We start from the raw sequence: 16,480 nt of genomic DNA on the forward strand, positions 1-16,480 counted from the left end.
CGCTCATGCTAAGCTGATCATCTCCGAGTGGACATAGAAAAACAGTTTCGTCACAGATCAAGAACAGTGTTGTCACTCTCTGAGTCAAGTTGAAATTCACAACATGAGATATGACACTCTTTAATGGAGAAGGTAGAAACGCAAGTTACTCTATGTATACCTTTGAGGCGGCTATTAGTGATCGTTTGGCAGATTATTGAACCATTTTGCAATTTACCGTTTGCCAAAAAACTTGGTTGATGAGACGCACATTACTCTACATATACCTTTGCTGTGGCTATTAGTGATCGTTCGGTAGATTACTGAACCATTTGGCAATTTATCATTTGCCAAAAAACTTGGTTGATGTGACGCACATTACTCTATGTATACCTTTGCTGAGGCTATTAGTGATCGTTTGGAAGATTATTATACCATTTTGCCATTTACCATTTGCCAAAAAACTTGGTTGATGTGACGCACATTACTCTACATATACATTTTAAATGAAACTATTAAATTAAATTGAGCGAACCGGCTCAATAGTAAACAAAACTCTAAAATACAGACTGTTGATATCAATAGATACATCGAAGGAATCGAATTTTTATGCTAATCTATATATATAAAAATACGTTGTCTGTGTGTGTGTGGGTCTGTCGGGTGACGTCATGTTTGTGTGTTGACTGACGTCATGTTTATCGACTGACGTCATTATGAGGATTGAGTTGTATGCGTCATGAAGTTGTTTGTTGACTGACGTCATGTTTGTCAACTGATGAAATTACATACCGGGACACAAATGACGACCGGGACACAGGGAATATAAATGACGATCGGGAACCTCAAAGAGAAATTACAGACTGGGACACCCGGACACAAATCACGACCGGGACACAGGGAATATAAATGACGACCGGGACATAGGGATACAACTACAACGGGGACGCCAGGGGCACAGGCGGGATATATAAATGACGACCGGGACACAGGGATTGTTCGAATAGAAATTTGAGACCGAGACACAAATGACGACTGGCACAGGGAATATAAATAACGATCGGGACACTCAAAGAGAAATTACAAACTGGGATACCGGGACACAAATGACGACTGGGTCACAGGGAATATAAATGACGACCGGGACACAGGGACACATCATTCGAATAATGAAGTATAGGTCTAAATACGGATTGTTTTTCCCAAGGACAATTATATGTTGCATGTTCAAGAGTCAGTAAACCTGACAATCTATTTATATGCACAGACAATGGGACAGCGAAGAATGTTGTATATTCGCATGTTTTACGTAGTTAAAAATATATATATTTATATATGTATATATATATATATATATATATATATATATATATATATATATATATATATATATATATATATATATATATATATATATATATATATATATATATATATATATCTATCTTCTATTATTATATATATAAAAATAAGTTGTTTGTCTGTCTGTCGACTGACGTCATTAGGATTGAGCTGTATGTCGTCATGAAGTTAGTTGTCGTCATGTTTGTTATGACGACGTCATGTTTGTCAACTGATGAAATTACAGACCGGAACACCGGGACACAAATGACGACCAGGACACCAGGAAACAGGGAATATAAATGACGACCGGGACACTCAAAGAGAAATTACAGACAGGGACACCGGGACACAAATAACGACCGAATCGATCTATATATATAAAAACTACCGTTGGGGGACATATAAATAGATTGTCAGGTTTACTGACTCTTGAACATGCAAAATAAAAAAAAACTAAAAACTGAAAAACAAAAAAAAAACAAAAAAAGGAAAAAAACTGAAAAATAAAGGAGGATATATATATATATATATATATATATATATATATATATATATATATATATATATATATATATATCTATATATATAAAAATAAGTTGTTTGTCTGTCTGTCGACTGACGTCATTAGGATTGAGCTGTATGTCATCATGAAGTTAGTTGTCGTCATGTTTGTTATGACGACGTCATGTTTGTCAACTGATGAAATTACAGACCGGAACACCGGGACACAAATGACGACCAGGACACCAGGAAACAGGGAATATAAATGACGACCGGGACACTCAAAGAGAAATTACAGACAGGGACACCGGGACACAAATAACGACCGAATCTATCTATATATATAAAAACTACCGTTGGGGGACATATAAATAGATTGTCAGGTTTACCGACTCTTGAACATGCAACATAAAAAAAACTAAAAACTAAAAAACAAAAAAACTAAAAAAAGGAAAAAAGTCAGGTTTATTGACTCTTGAACATGCAACATAATAAAAAACAAAAAACTGAAAAACAAAAAAAAACTAAAAAAAGGAAAAAAACTGAAAAATAAAGGAGGATATATATATATATATATTTATATATATATAAATAAGTTGTCTGTCTGTCTGTCTGCGGATCAGGTGACGTCATGTTTCTGTGTCGGCTGACGTCATGAAATTAGTTGTCGTCATTTTTGCTTTGACGGTGACGTCATTAACGGTATTTGAACGCAAAACCGCGCAGTTAGATGAAAATCCACCTGGACAGCGAGAGTCAAAACATATCAAAACTGAAAATGATAGCGATGATGATTGGGTTTGGGATTTTGACTTGGATAAGGTCATCAATGCCTACCAGATTTAAGTTAAAAAAACAAAGGTTCGTCGATATGTACTTCATAGTGACGCTGAAAAATAAAGAAGAAAAAGAAAACTGAAAAAAGAAAAAAGGTAAAAAACTAAAAAAAAACTAAAAAGAAAAAAAAACTCAAAGAGAAATTACAGACCGGGACACAAATGACGACCGAGACAGAGGGAATATAAGTTACGACCGGGAACTTCAAAGAGAAATTACAGACTGGGACACCCGGACACAAATCACGACCGGGACACAGGGAATATAAATGACGACCGGGACACAGGGACACAACTACAACGGGGACACCGGGGGCACAGGCGGGATATATAAATGACGACCGGGACACAGGGATTGTTCGAATAGAAATTACAGACCGGGACACAAATGACGACCGGGACACCGGGACACAGGGAATATAAACGACGACCGGGACACTCAAAGAGAAATTACAAACTGGGACACCGGGACACAAATGACGACCGGGACACAGGGAATATAAATGACGACCGGGACAAAGGGACACATCATTAGAATAATGAGGTATAGATCTGAATACGGATTGTTTTTCCCATGGACAATTATATGTTGCATGTTCAAGAGTCAGTAAACCTGACAATCTATTTATATGCACAGACAATGGGACAGCGAAGAATGTTGTATATTCGCATGTTTTACGTAGTTAAAAACATATATTTAAATCTATTTCTATTCACAGGTGGGACACAGGGACACAACGACAATGGCGCGTAACTAATATGGCGCTTAACGACTTACGCGCGCGGGGGGGCTTGGGGGGCGCGAAGCGCCCCACCAACTAGGTGTTGGGGTGGCGCGAAGCCACCATTAATATTGCTTGCGGGAGATTTCAGGCAAACATTACCTATAATACCTAGATCAACTCCTGCAGACGAAATGAATGCTTGCCTGAAAAATTCTAATTTATGGGCACACGTAAAAACCTTAAAATTAACTACAAATATGCGTGTCCGATTGCAAAACGATGACTCTGGTCAAACATTTTCAGATCAATCGCTGGCAATGGGAAACGGAAAGCTCCCAGTAGACTCAATTTCAGGACGTATACAACTACCTGCTGATTTCTGTAATTTAGTGACGTCCAAAAATGAATTGATTGAAAAAGTATTTCCGAATATTCTAAAAAATTATAAAAATAATAAATGGCTAAGTGAAAGAGCGATTCTCGCACCCAAAAATATAGACGTCCACGAAATCAACAATATTGTTTTGACCAAGATTCGAGACCAGGCAGTCCTTTACAAGTCAGTCGACACAGTTTTGGAACCAAATGAAGCGGTTAATTATCCATCTGAATTTTTAAATTCCGTGGATCTTTCAGGGTTTCCACCACACGTGCTACAACTAAAAATAGGCGTACCAATAATACTTTTAAGAAATATCAACCCACCAAAGCATTGCAATGGCACGCGACTTGCCGAAAAAAAAAACAATGGAAAACCTAATAGAGGCCACAATCTTGACAGGGCCTTTTGAGGGTGAGACTGTTCTTATTCCTCGCATTCCCATGATTCCAACGGATCTGCCTTTTCAATTTAAAAGATTGCAATTCCCAATTCGATTAGCATTTGCAATCACCATTAACAAAGCTCAAGGTCAATCATTAGAAAAATGTGGTATAGATTTCAATACTGATTGTTTTTCCCATGGACAATTGTACGTTGCATGTTCGAGGGTCGGTAAACCTGACAATTTATTTATATGCAGCGACAATTGGACAGCGAAGAATGTTTTGACAGCGCAAGTTTTACGCAGTTAATTTGTATTGTATCTATCTATCTATCTATCTATATAAAAACGAGTTGTGTGTATGTATGTTTGTTTGTTTGTAAAAAGAGCGTTTGCATATGACGTCATTATTAGTACGTACGGCTTTGTATATGGAGAGACAATGGGAAAGCCAAGAATGTTGTATATTCGCAATTTTTATGTAGTTTGAAACACATATATAAATCTATCTATATTCACAGGTGGGACACAGGGACACAACTACAATGGCGCGTAACTAATATGGCGCGTAACGACTTACGCGCGCGGGGGGGCTTGGGGGGGCGCGAAGCGCCCCACCAACTAGGTGTTGGAGTGGCGCGAAGCGCCACCCCAACAGCTAGTATATATATATATATACTAGCTGTTGGGGTGGCGCTTCGCGCCACCCCAACACCTAGTTGGTGGGGCGCTTCGCGCCCACCCCCAAGCCCCCCCGCGCGCGTAAGTCGTTACGCGCCATATTAGTTACGCGCCATTGTAGTTGTGTCCCTGTGTCCCACCTGTGAATATAGATAGATTTATATATGTGTTTCAAACTACGTAAATATTGCGAATATACAACATTCTTGGCTTTCCCACTACTGGGAGCTTTCCGTTTCCAATTGCCAGCAATTGATCTGAAAATGTTTGACCAGAGTCATCGTTACGCAGACAGACAACTTATTTTTATATATATAGAAGATATATATATATATATATATATATATATATATATATATATATATATATATAAATATATATATATATATATTTTCTTTTTAGTTTTTTTTGTAGTTTTTACCTTTTTTAGTTTTTTTCTTCTTTTGTATTAATGCTAAAGTCAAGGTTCAAATCTGGAGCCTCTCGGACCTAGAACCTGAAACATAACGCTTTACCAACTCAGCTACTTCGGCTTGAATACATTCGTTTTGAGCAGCTTCCTCGGGTGTTGCCATTGTAGGTTCTTCAGTCATTTTACAATTAGAAATTTCTCTTTCAACGGTCTTCTTACAATTAAAAATTTGTCTTTGAACGATATTCTTGAATACCTGTGTCCTGGATGTCATTTATATTCCCTGTGTCCCGGTCGTCATTTGTGTCCCGGTATCCCAGTCTGTAATTTCTCTTTGAGTGTCCCGGTCGTTATTTATATTCCCTATGTCCCGGTCGTCATTTGTGTCCCGGTCTGTAATTTCTCTTTGAGTGTTTTTTCTTTTTAGTATTTTTTAGTTTTTTACATTTTTTCTTTTTTCAGTTTTCTTTTTCTTCTTTATTTTTCAGCGTACATATATATATATATATATATATATATATATATATATATATATATATATATATATATATATATATATATATATATATATATATATATATATATATATATATATATATATATATAACATATATATATATATATATATATATATATATATATATATATATATATATATATATATATATATATATATATATATATATATATATATATATATCTATCTATATTCACAGGTGGGACATAGGGACACAACTACAATGGCGCGTAACTAATATGGCGCGTAACGACTTACGCGCGCGGGGGGGCTTGGGGGGGGGGTGCAAAGCGCCCCCACCAACTAGGTGTTGGGGTGGCGCGAAGCACCACCCCAACAGCTAGTATATATATGTATATGTTTTTAACTACGTAAAACTTGCGAATATACAACATTCTTTGCTGTCCCATTGTCTGTGCATATAAATAGATTGTCAGGTTTACCGACTCTTGAACATGCAACATATAATGGTCCATGGGAAAACAATCCGTATTCAGATCTATACCTCATGATTCTAATGATTGCCCTTGAGCTTTGTTGATGGTGATTGCTAATCGACCATTCCCTGAGTCGCCATCGTCATTTATATATCCATCGTATTTTATATATTTTTTTCTTTTTAGTTTTTTTGTAGTTTTTACCTTTTTTTTTAGTTTTTTTAGTTTTTTTTACTTATGTCCTGGTCGTCATTTATACTCCCTGTGTCCCGGTGCTTTGTTGATTGCTAATCGAACATTCCTTTTGTCCCGGTCGCTTTCTCTTTGAGTGTCGCATTTATTTAGATTGTCAGGTTTACCGACTCTTGAACATGCAACATATAATTGTCCATGGGAAAAACAATCCATATTCAGATCTATACCTCATGATTCTAATGATTGCCCTTGAGCTTTGTTGATGGTGATTGCTAATTGAACATTCCCTGTGTCCCGGTCGTCATTTATATTCCCAGTATCCCGGTCGTCATTTGTGTCCCAGTGTTCCAGTCTGTAATTTCTCTTTGAGCGTCCCGTTCGTCTTTGTTTGATGGTGAGCTTTGTTGATGGTGATTGCTAATCGAACATTGCCTGTGTCCCCGTCGTCATTTGGCGTCACCGTTGTAGTTGTTCCCTGCGTCCCGGTCGTCATTTATATTCCCTGTGTCCCGTTCGTCATCCCGGTATACATTCGTTTTTGAATTGGTATATGATGAAATAAATTTTTAATTTTTTCCCTTTTTTTCCTTTTAGTTTTTTTTTTATTGGTTTTGACCTTTTTTAGGTTTTTTAGTTTTTTTATTTTTTCTTTTTAGTTTTTTTTGAAGTTTTTATCTTTTTAGTTTTTTTTATTTTTATTTATATTTTTTTTTAGTTTTCTTTTTCTCCTTTATTTTTCAGTTTTTTCCTTTTTTTAGTTTTTTCTTCTTTTTTAGTTCTTTTAGTTTTTACCTTTTTTAGTTTTTTTTAGTTTTTTAGATGAAAGTTTTTTTTAGTTTTTTTCCTTTTTTTCTTTTTAGTTTTTTATTGGTTTTTACCTTTTTTTTTAGCTTTTTCAGTTTTTTTCGTTTTTTCTTTTTACTTTTTTAGTTTTTATCTTTTTTATTTTTTTTATTTTTATTAATTTTATTAGTTTTCTTTTTCTCTTCTATTTTTCAGTTTTTTCCTTTTTTTAAGTTTTTTTTTAGTTTTTAGTTTAGGTTTTTTTTTAGTTTTTAGTTTTTTAGTTTTTTAGTTTTTTTAGTTTTTTAGCTTTTTTATTTTTTTTATTAGTTTTTAGTTTTTTTTTTGTAGTTTTTGCCTTTTTTTTTGTTTTTTCAGTTTTTTTTTTAGTTTTTAGTTTCTTACCTTTTTTAGCCTAACCAGGATTTGAACCTGGGACCTTCATTCTCCATTCTGACACCCTCTCTCATCGAGTGACTACTCCAGAATGTTCATTTTGGTGTTTTAAATGGTATATTATTAACCAAATTAATGTGTTTTACAATATACTAAGCATCGTCAAAGCAAAAATGACGACAACTAATTTCATGACGTCAGCCGACACAGAAACCTGACGTCACCTGATCCACAGATCCACAGACAGACAACTTATTTTTATATATATAGATAGATAGATATATATATATATATATATATATATATATATATATATATATATATATATATATATATATATATATATATATCATGAAAAGAGAAATCACCAATGCTACAGCACAAACACAAAAAAAAAAAAAAAAAAAAAAAAAAAAAAAAAAAAAAAAAAAAAAAAAAGGAGACAGAAGGAGAAAAGGAAGACTGTTTTCCTAAATTAGTGATTAATATAGACCAGCACTTGAATGAGGCCTTAACCCTACTCATCCATACAATCACATAGGTCAAACAGCATAGCCACACACAATCAACCATAAAGAATAATCCATGGACAGGCAGTCATGTCGTCAATAAGTATAAGTCGTCATTTACCAAACCATAGAAAAAATAATATAGACAAATAATTCAGAGGCAACACCCAACATAAGGGCTCATCAGGAGAATACACTGGCCTATATAGGGTTTCGCCACTCTAAATTCTCTACCCAGCACAGTGTTGTGGCTACCACAGAATATCCATGGCATCCCCGCGTCAGGTATCACCCCCAAAATACATGTCTATGAAAAAAAAACAGCAAATGTAAAACAACCAAGTAAAACCAAAACAAGCTTATCCTGTTAATATATCCCTCCCTTTAGCAACAATAGGTAAACTAAATATTATAAACTAAAAGACACAAGGACACAACTACAATGGCGCGTAATTAATATTGGTAGAGCGTTATGTTTCAGGTTGTAGATCTGAAAGGTTCAACCCTGAATACAAAAGAAGAAAAAAAACTAAAAAAGGTAAAAACTACACAAAAAAAACTAAAAAAAAGAAAGAAAAACTAAAAACAAAAAAATTATTTCATAAACCAATTCAAAAACGAATGTATTCAAACCCGAGTAGCTGAGTTGGTAACGCGTTATGTTCCAGGTTCTAGGTCTGAGAAACTACAAAAAAAAATAAAAAGAAAAAACTAAAAAAACTAAAAAAACTAAAACAAGGTAAAACAAGGTAAACTACAAAAAAAAAACTAAAAAGAAGAAAAAACTAAAAACTAATAAAAAAATTAAAAAAAAAACTAAAAAAGAAAAAAAAGAAAAAAAGGAAAAAAAGGAACCCCCATTCAGGGGGATATCTAAATTACGACAGGGGCACAGGGAATGTTCGATTAGCAATCACCATCAAAGCTCAAGGGCAATCATTAGAATCATGAGGTATAATTAAAAAAACAAAAAAAAAGGTAAAAAACTAAAAACTAAAAAAAAGACCAATTCAAAAACTAATGTATATACAGACCGGGACACCGGGACACAGGGAATATAAATGACGACCGAGACATTCAAAGCGAGATTACAGACTGGGACACCGGGACACAAATGACGACCGGGACACAGGGAAGAAAAAAGAAAAAAACTAAAAAAAAAGTAAAAACCAAAAAAAAAAAAAACTAAAAAGAATATAAATGACGACCGGGACACAGGGACACAACTACAACGGGGACGCCGGGGGGCACAGGGGGATATATAAATGACGACGGGGACATAGGGAGTGTTCGGTTAGCAATCACCATCACCAAAGCTCAAGGGCAATCATTAGAATCTTATTTTTAGTTTTTTTTTTACTTATGTCCTGGTCGTCATTTATACTCCCTGTGTCCCGGTGCTTTGTTGATTGCTAATCGAACATTCCTTTTGTCCCGGTCGCTTTCTCTTTGAGTGTCGTCATTTATTTAGATTGTCAGGTTTACCGACTCTTGAACATGCAACATATAATTGTCCATGGAAAAACAATCCATATTCAGATCCTATACCTCATGATTCTAATGATTGCCCTTGAGCTTTGTCGATGGTGATTGCTACTTGAACATTCCCTGTGTCCCGGTCGTCATTTGTATCCGGTCGTCATTTGTGTCCCAGTGTTCCAGTCTGTAATTTCTCTTTGAGCGTCCCGTTCGTCTTTGTTTGATGGTGAGCTTTGTTGCCCCTTGAGCTTTGTTGATGGTGATTGCTAATCGAACATTGCCTGTGTCCCCGTCGTCATTTATGTCCCCCCTGTGCCCCCGGCGTCACCGTTGTAGTTGTTCCCTGCGTCCCGGTCGTCATTTATATTCCCTGTGTCCCGTTCGTCATCCCGGTATACATTCGTTTTTGAATTGGTATGTGATGAAATAAATTTTTAATTTTTTCCCTTTTTTTCCTTTTAGTTTTTTTTTATTGGTTTTGACCTTTTTTAGGTTTTTTAGTTTTTTTATTTTTTCTTTTTAGTTTTTTTTGAAGTTTTTATCTTTTTAGTTTTTTTTATTTTTATTTATATTTTTTTAGTTTTCTTTTTCTCCTTTATTTTTCAGTTTCTTTCCTTTTTTAGTTTTTTTTTTCTTTTTTAGTTCTTTTAGTTTTTACCTTTTTTAGTTTTTTTTAGTTTTTAGATGAAAATTTTTTTTAGTTTTTTTCCTTTTTTTCTTTTTAGTTTTTTATTGGTTTTTACCTTTTTTTTTAGCTTTTTCAGTTTTTTTTCGTTTTTTCTTTTTACTTTTTTAGTTTTATCTTTTTTATTTTTTTTTATTTTTATTAATTTTATTAGTTTTCTTTTTCTCTTCTATTTTTCAGTTTTTCCTTTTTTTAAGTTTTTTTTTTAGTTTTTAGTTTAGGTTTTTTTTTAGTTTTAGTTTTTTAGTTTTTTTAGTTTTTTTAGTTTTTTAGCTTTTTTATTTTTTTATTAGTTTTTAGTTTTTTTTGTAGTTTTTGCCTTTTTTTAGTTTTTTCAGTTTTTTTTTTTAGTTTTTAGTTTTTTACCTTTTTTAGCCTAACCAGGATTTGAACCTGGGACCTTCATTCTCCGTATTGACACCCTCTCTCATCGAGTGACTACTCCAGAATGTTCATTTTGGTGTTTTAAATGGTATATTATTAACCAAATTAATGTGTTTTACAATATACTAAGCATCGTCAAAGCAAAAATGACGACAACTAATTTCATGACGTCAGCCGACACAGAAACATGACGTCACCTGATCCACAGATCCACAGACAGACAACTTATTTTTATATATATAGATAGATATATATATATATATATATATATATATATATATATATATATATATATATATATATATATATATATATATATATATATATATATATATAAAAATAAGTTGTCTGTCTGTTACGCCAGATTATATCTTCTATATATATAAAAGAAAACAAACTAGAATGTAAAAACTGGAAATTGCATAAATATTTCGAAATATTTTGACAATAGATTAAAGTAATTCGAAAAAGAAAAATGGTAAAAAACTAAAAAAAAACTAAGAGAAAAAACTAAAAAAAAAAAATTAAAAATTAAAAAAAATTAAAAAAAGAAAAAACCTAAAAAGAAAAAACGTAAAAAAATAAAAAAGATAAAAAACTAAAAAAAAACTAAAAAAGCTAAAAACTAAAAAAAGAAAAAACTAAAAAAAAACTGGGAATTGCACAAATATTTCAATATATTTTGACAATAGATTAAAGTAATTCGAAAACCTTAAAACAGATACCCCAAATTTGAGGTTTAATTTAAATTGTTGGAGCTTTAGCATGCTTGGCACGTAAAGATTTTTCCAAGTGTCAATGTTAGAATGAACATTGAGAAATTGAAGAAAACAAATCAATAAAAAGAAGAAACTAAAAAAAGAAAAAACTAAAAAAGAAAAAAAACTAAAGAAGAAACTGTATCTATATATATAAAAATCTATCTATATATATAAAAATAAGTTGTCTGTCTGTCCGTGGATCTGTGGATCTGTGGATAAGGTGACGTCAACTAAAAAAAAACTTAAAAAAAAGGAAAAAACAGAAAAATAGAAGAGAAAAAGAAAACTAATAAAATTAAGAATAAAAATAAAAAAATAAAAAAGATAAAAACTAAAAAAAAAAGTAAAAAGAAAAAACGAAAAAAAAATAAAAAAGCTAAAAAAAAGGTAAAAACCAATAAAAAACTAAAAAGAAAAAAAGGAAAAAAACTAAAAAAAATTTTCATCTAAAAAACTAAAAAAAACTAAAAAAGGTAAAAACTAAAAGAACTAAAAAAGAAAAAAAAACTAAAAAAAGGAAAAAAACTGAAAAATAAAGGAGAAAAAGAAAACTAAAAAAATATAAATAAAAATAAAAAAACTAAAAAGATAAAAACTTCAAAAAAAACTAAAAGATAAAAACTAAAAAAAAAAAGTAAAAAGAAAAAACGAAAAAAAACTAAAAAGCTAAAAAAAAGGTAAAAACCAATAAAAAACTAAAAAGAAAAAAAGGAAAAAAACTAAAAAAAAATTTCATCTAAAAAACTAAAAAAAACTAAAAAAGGTAAAAACTAAAAGAACTAAAAAAGAAAAAAACTAAAAAAAGGAAAAAAACTGAAAAATAAAGGAGAAAAAGAAAACTAAAAAAATATAAATAAAAATAAAAAAACTAAAAAGATAAAAACTTCGAAAAAACTAAAAGAAAAAAACTAAAAAACACAAAAAAAGATCAAAACCAATAAAAAAGAACTAAAAGGGGAACACTGGGACACAAATGACGACCGGGATACTGGGAATATAAATGACGACCGGGACACAGGGAATGTTCAATTAGCAATCACCATCAACAAAGCTCAAGGGCAATCATTAGAATCATGAGGTATAGATCTGAATATGGATTGTGTTTCCCATGGACAATTATATGTTGCATGTTCAAGAATCGGTAAACCTGACAATCTAAATAAATGACGACACTCAAAGAGAAAGCGACCGGGACAAAAGGAATGTTCGATTAGCAATCAACAAAGCACCGGGACACAGGGAGTATAAATGACGACGACCGGGACACAGGGACATAACTACAAAGGGGACGCCGGGGTGCACAGGGGGATATATAAATGACGATGGCGACTCAGGGAATGGTCGATTAGCAATCACCATCAACAAAGCTCAAGGGCAATCATTAGAATCATGAGGTATAGATCTGAATACGGATTGTTTTCCCATGGACCATTATATGTTGCATGTTCAAGAGTCGGTAAACCTGACAATCTATTTATATGCACAGACAATGGGACAGCAAAGAATGTTGTATATTCGCAAGTTTTACGTAGTTAAAAACATATATATATATATATATATATATATATATATATATATATATATATATATATATATATTATATATATATATATATATATATATATATATATATATATATATATATATATATATATATATATATATATATATATATATATCTATATTCACAGGTGGGACATAGGGACACAACTACAATGGCGCGTAACTAATATGGCGCGTAACGACTTACGCGCGCGGGGGGGCTTGGGGGGGGGGGGCACGAAGCGCCCCCACCAACTAGGTGTTGGGGTGGCGCGAAGCAGAGGTGCAGAGGTGAATTTTCTGCTTGTTACTAGATATCCTTTTATGTTTACATGATACTGTTTTTCCTAAAACCACTTTATATATATATATATATATATATATATATATATATATATATATATATATATATATATATATATATATATATATATATATATATATATATATATATCTATATATATAAAAATAAGTTGTCTGTGTGTGGATCTGTGTATGGATCAGGTGACGTCATGTTTGTCCGCATATGACGTCTGAATTATTTCACACTAATACAAAAGAAGAAAAAAACTAAAAAAGGTAAAAACTACAAAAAAAAACTAAAACGAAAAAAAAACTAAAAAAGCTAAAAAACTAAAAAAAACTAAAAAAAGGTAAAAATCTTATAACTAAAAAAAAACTGAAAAAAATAAAAAAAGGCAAAAACTACGAAAAAAAATAAAACTAATAAAAAAACTAAAAAAGCTAAAAAACTAAAAAAACTAAAAAAAACTAAAAAAGGTAAAAAACTAAAAAAAACTAAAAACTAAAAAAGAAAAAAACTAAAAAAAAGGAAAAAACTGAAAAATAAAAGAGAAAAAGAAAACTAAAAAAATATGAATAAATATATATAAAAATAAGTTGTTTGTGGGTTATGTCTGTCTGTCTGTCTGTCGAGTGACGTCGTGTTTGTCCGCATATGACGTCTGAATTATTTCACACTAATACAAAAGAAGAAAAAAAACTAAAAAAGGTAAAACTACAAAAAAAACTAAAAGAAAAAAAACTAAAAAAGCTAAAAAACTAAAAAAAACTTAAAAAAGGTAAAAAACTAAAAACTAAAAAAAACTGAAAAAACTAAAAAAAGGCAAAAACTAAAAAAAAACTAAAAACTAATAAAAAAAACTAAAAAAGCTAATAAACTAAAAAAACTAAAAAAACTAAAAAAACTAAAAAAAGGTAAAAAACAAAAAAAAACTAAAAACTAAAAAAGAAAAAACTAAAAAAAAGGAAAAAACTGAAAAATAAGAGAAAAAGAAAACTAAAAAATATTAATAAATATAAAAAATATAAATATAAATATAATATAAATTAGCAATCAACAAAGCACCGAGACACAAATGACGACCGGGACACAGGGAGTATAAATGACGACCAGGACATAAGTAAAAAAAAAACTAAAAAAACTAAAAAAAATGGTAAAAACTACAAAAAAACTAAAAACTAATAAAAAAACTAAAAAATCTAAAAATCTAAATAAAATAAAAAAGAAAAAAAAGAAAAAAGGAAAAAAATAAAGGAGAAAAACAAAACTAAAAAACGAATGTATATACAGACCGGGACACCGGGATATGAATGACGACCGGGACACAGGGAATATAAATGACGACCGGGACACAGGGACACAACTACAATGGGGACGCCGGGGGGCACAGGGGGATATAAATGACGACCGGGACACCGGGACACAAGGAATATAAATGACGCCCGGGACACTCAAAGAGAAATCACAGACTGGAACACCGGGACACAAATGACGACCGGGACACAGGGAATATAAATGACGACCGGGACACAGGGACATAACTACAAAGGGGACGCCGGGGTGCATAGGGGGATATAAATGACGACCGGGACACCGGGACACAAGGAATATAAATGACGCCCGGGACACTCAAAGAGAAATCACAGACTGGAACACCGGGACACAAATGACGACCGGGACACAGGGAATATAAATGACGACCGGGACACAGGGATATAACTACAAAGGGGACGCCGGGGTGCACAGGGGGATATATAAATGACGATGGCGACTCAGGGAATGGTCGATTAGCAATCACCATCAACAAAGCTCAAGGGCAATCATTAGAATCATGAGGTATAGATCTGAATACGGATTGTTTTCCCACTAAAAAGAAGGTAAAAACTACAAAAAAACTAAAAAAAAAAACTAAAAAAAGGCAAAAACTACAAAAAAAACTAAAAACTAATAAAAAAACTAAAAAAACTAAAAAAAGGCAAAAACTACAAAAAAACTAAAAACTAATAAAAAAAATAAAAAAGCTAAAAAACTAAAAAAACTAAAAAAAGGTAAAAAACTAAAAAAACTAAAAACTAAAAAAAACTAAAGAAAAGGAAAAAACTGAAAAATAAGCTAAAATAAAGGTAAAAACCAATAAAAAACTAAAAAAAAAACTGAAAAAACTAAAAAAAGGCAAAAACTACAAAAAAAAAACTAAAAACTAATAAAAAAAGTAAAAAAGCTAAAAAACTAAAAAAAATAAAAAAACTAAAAAAAGGTAAAAAACTAAAAAAAATAAAAAATAAAAAAAAAACTAAAAAAAAGGAAAAAACTGAAAAATAAGCTAAAATAAAGGTAAAAACCAATAAAAAACTAAAAAGAAAAAAAAGGAAAAAACTAAAAAAAATTTTCATCTAAAAAACTAAAAAAAACTAAAAAGGTAAAAACTAAAAGAACTAAAAAAGAAAAAAATAAATGACGACACTCAAAGAGAAAGCGACCAGGACAAAAGGAATGTTCGATTAGCAATCAACAAAGCACCGGGACACAGGGAGTATAAATGACGACCAGGACATAAGTAAAAAAAAAACTAACAAAACTAAAAAGAAGGTAAAAACTACAAAAAAACTAAAAAGAAAAAAAAACTAAAAACTAATAAAAAAACTAAAAAATCTAAAAATCTAAATAAACTAAAAAAGAAAAAAAAAGGAAAAAAATAAAGGAGAAAAACAAAACTAAAAAACGAATGTATATACAGACCGGGACACCGGGATACAAATGACGACCGGGACATAGGGAATATAAATGACGACCGGGACACAGGGACACAACTACAACGGGGACACCGGGGGAAACAGGGGGATATAAATGACGACCGGGACACCGGGACAGGGAATGGTCGATTAGCAATCACCATCAACAAAGCTCAAGGGCAATCATTAGAATCATGAGGTATAGATCTGAATACAGATTTTTTTCCCATGAACCATTATATGTTGCATGTTCAAGAGTCGGTAAACCTGACAATCTATTTATATGCAAAGACAATGGGACAGCAAAGAATGTTGTATATTCGCAAGTTTTACGTAGTTAAAACCATATATATATATATATATATATATATATATATATATATATATATATATATATATATATATATATATATATATATATATATATATATATATATATATATATATATATATATCTATCTATATTCACAGGTGGGACATAGGGACACAACTACAATGGCGCGTAACTATTATG

This window comes from Artemia franciscana, chromosome 4 (genome assembly GCF_032884065.1).
Source record: "Artemia franciscana chromosome 4, ASM3288406v1, whole genome shotgun sequence".
Lineage (NCBI taxonomy): Eukaryota > Metazoa > Arthropoda > Branchiopoda > Anostraca > Artemiidae > Artemia > Artemia franciscana.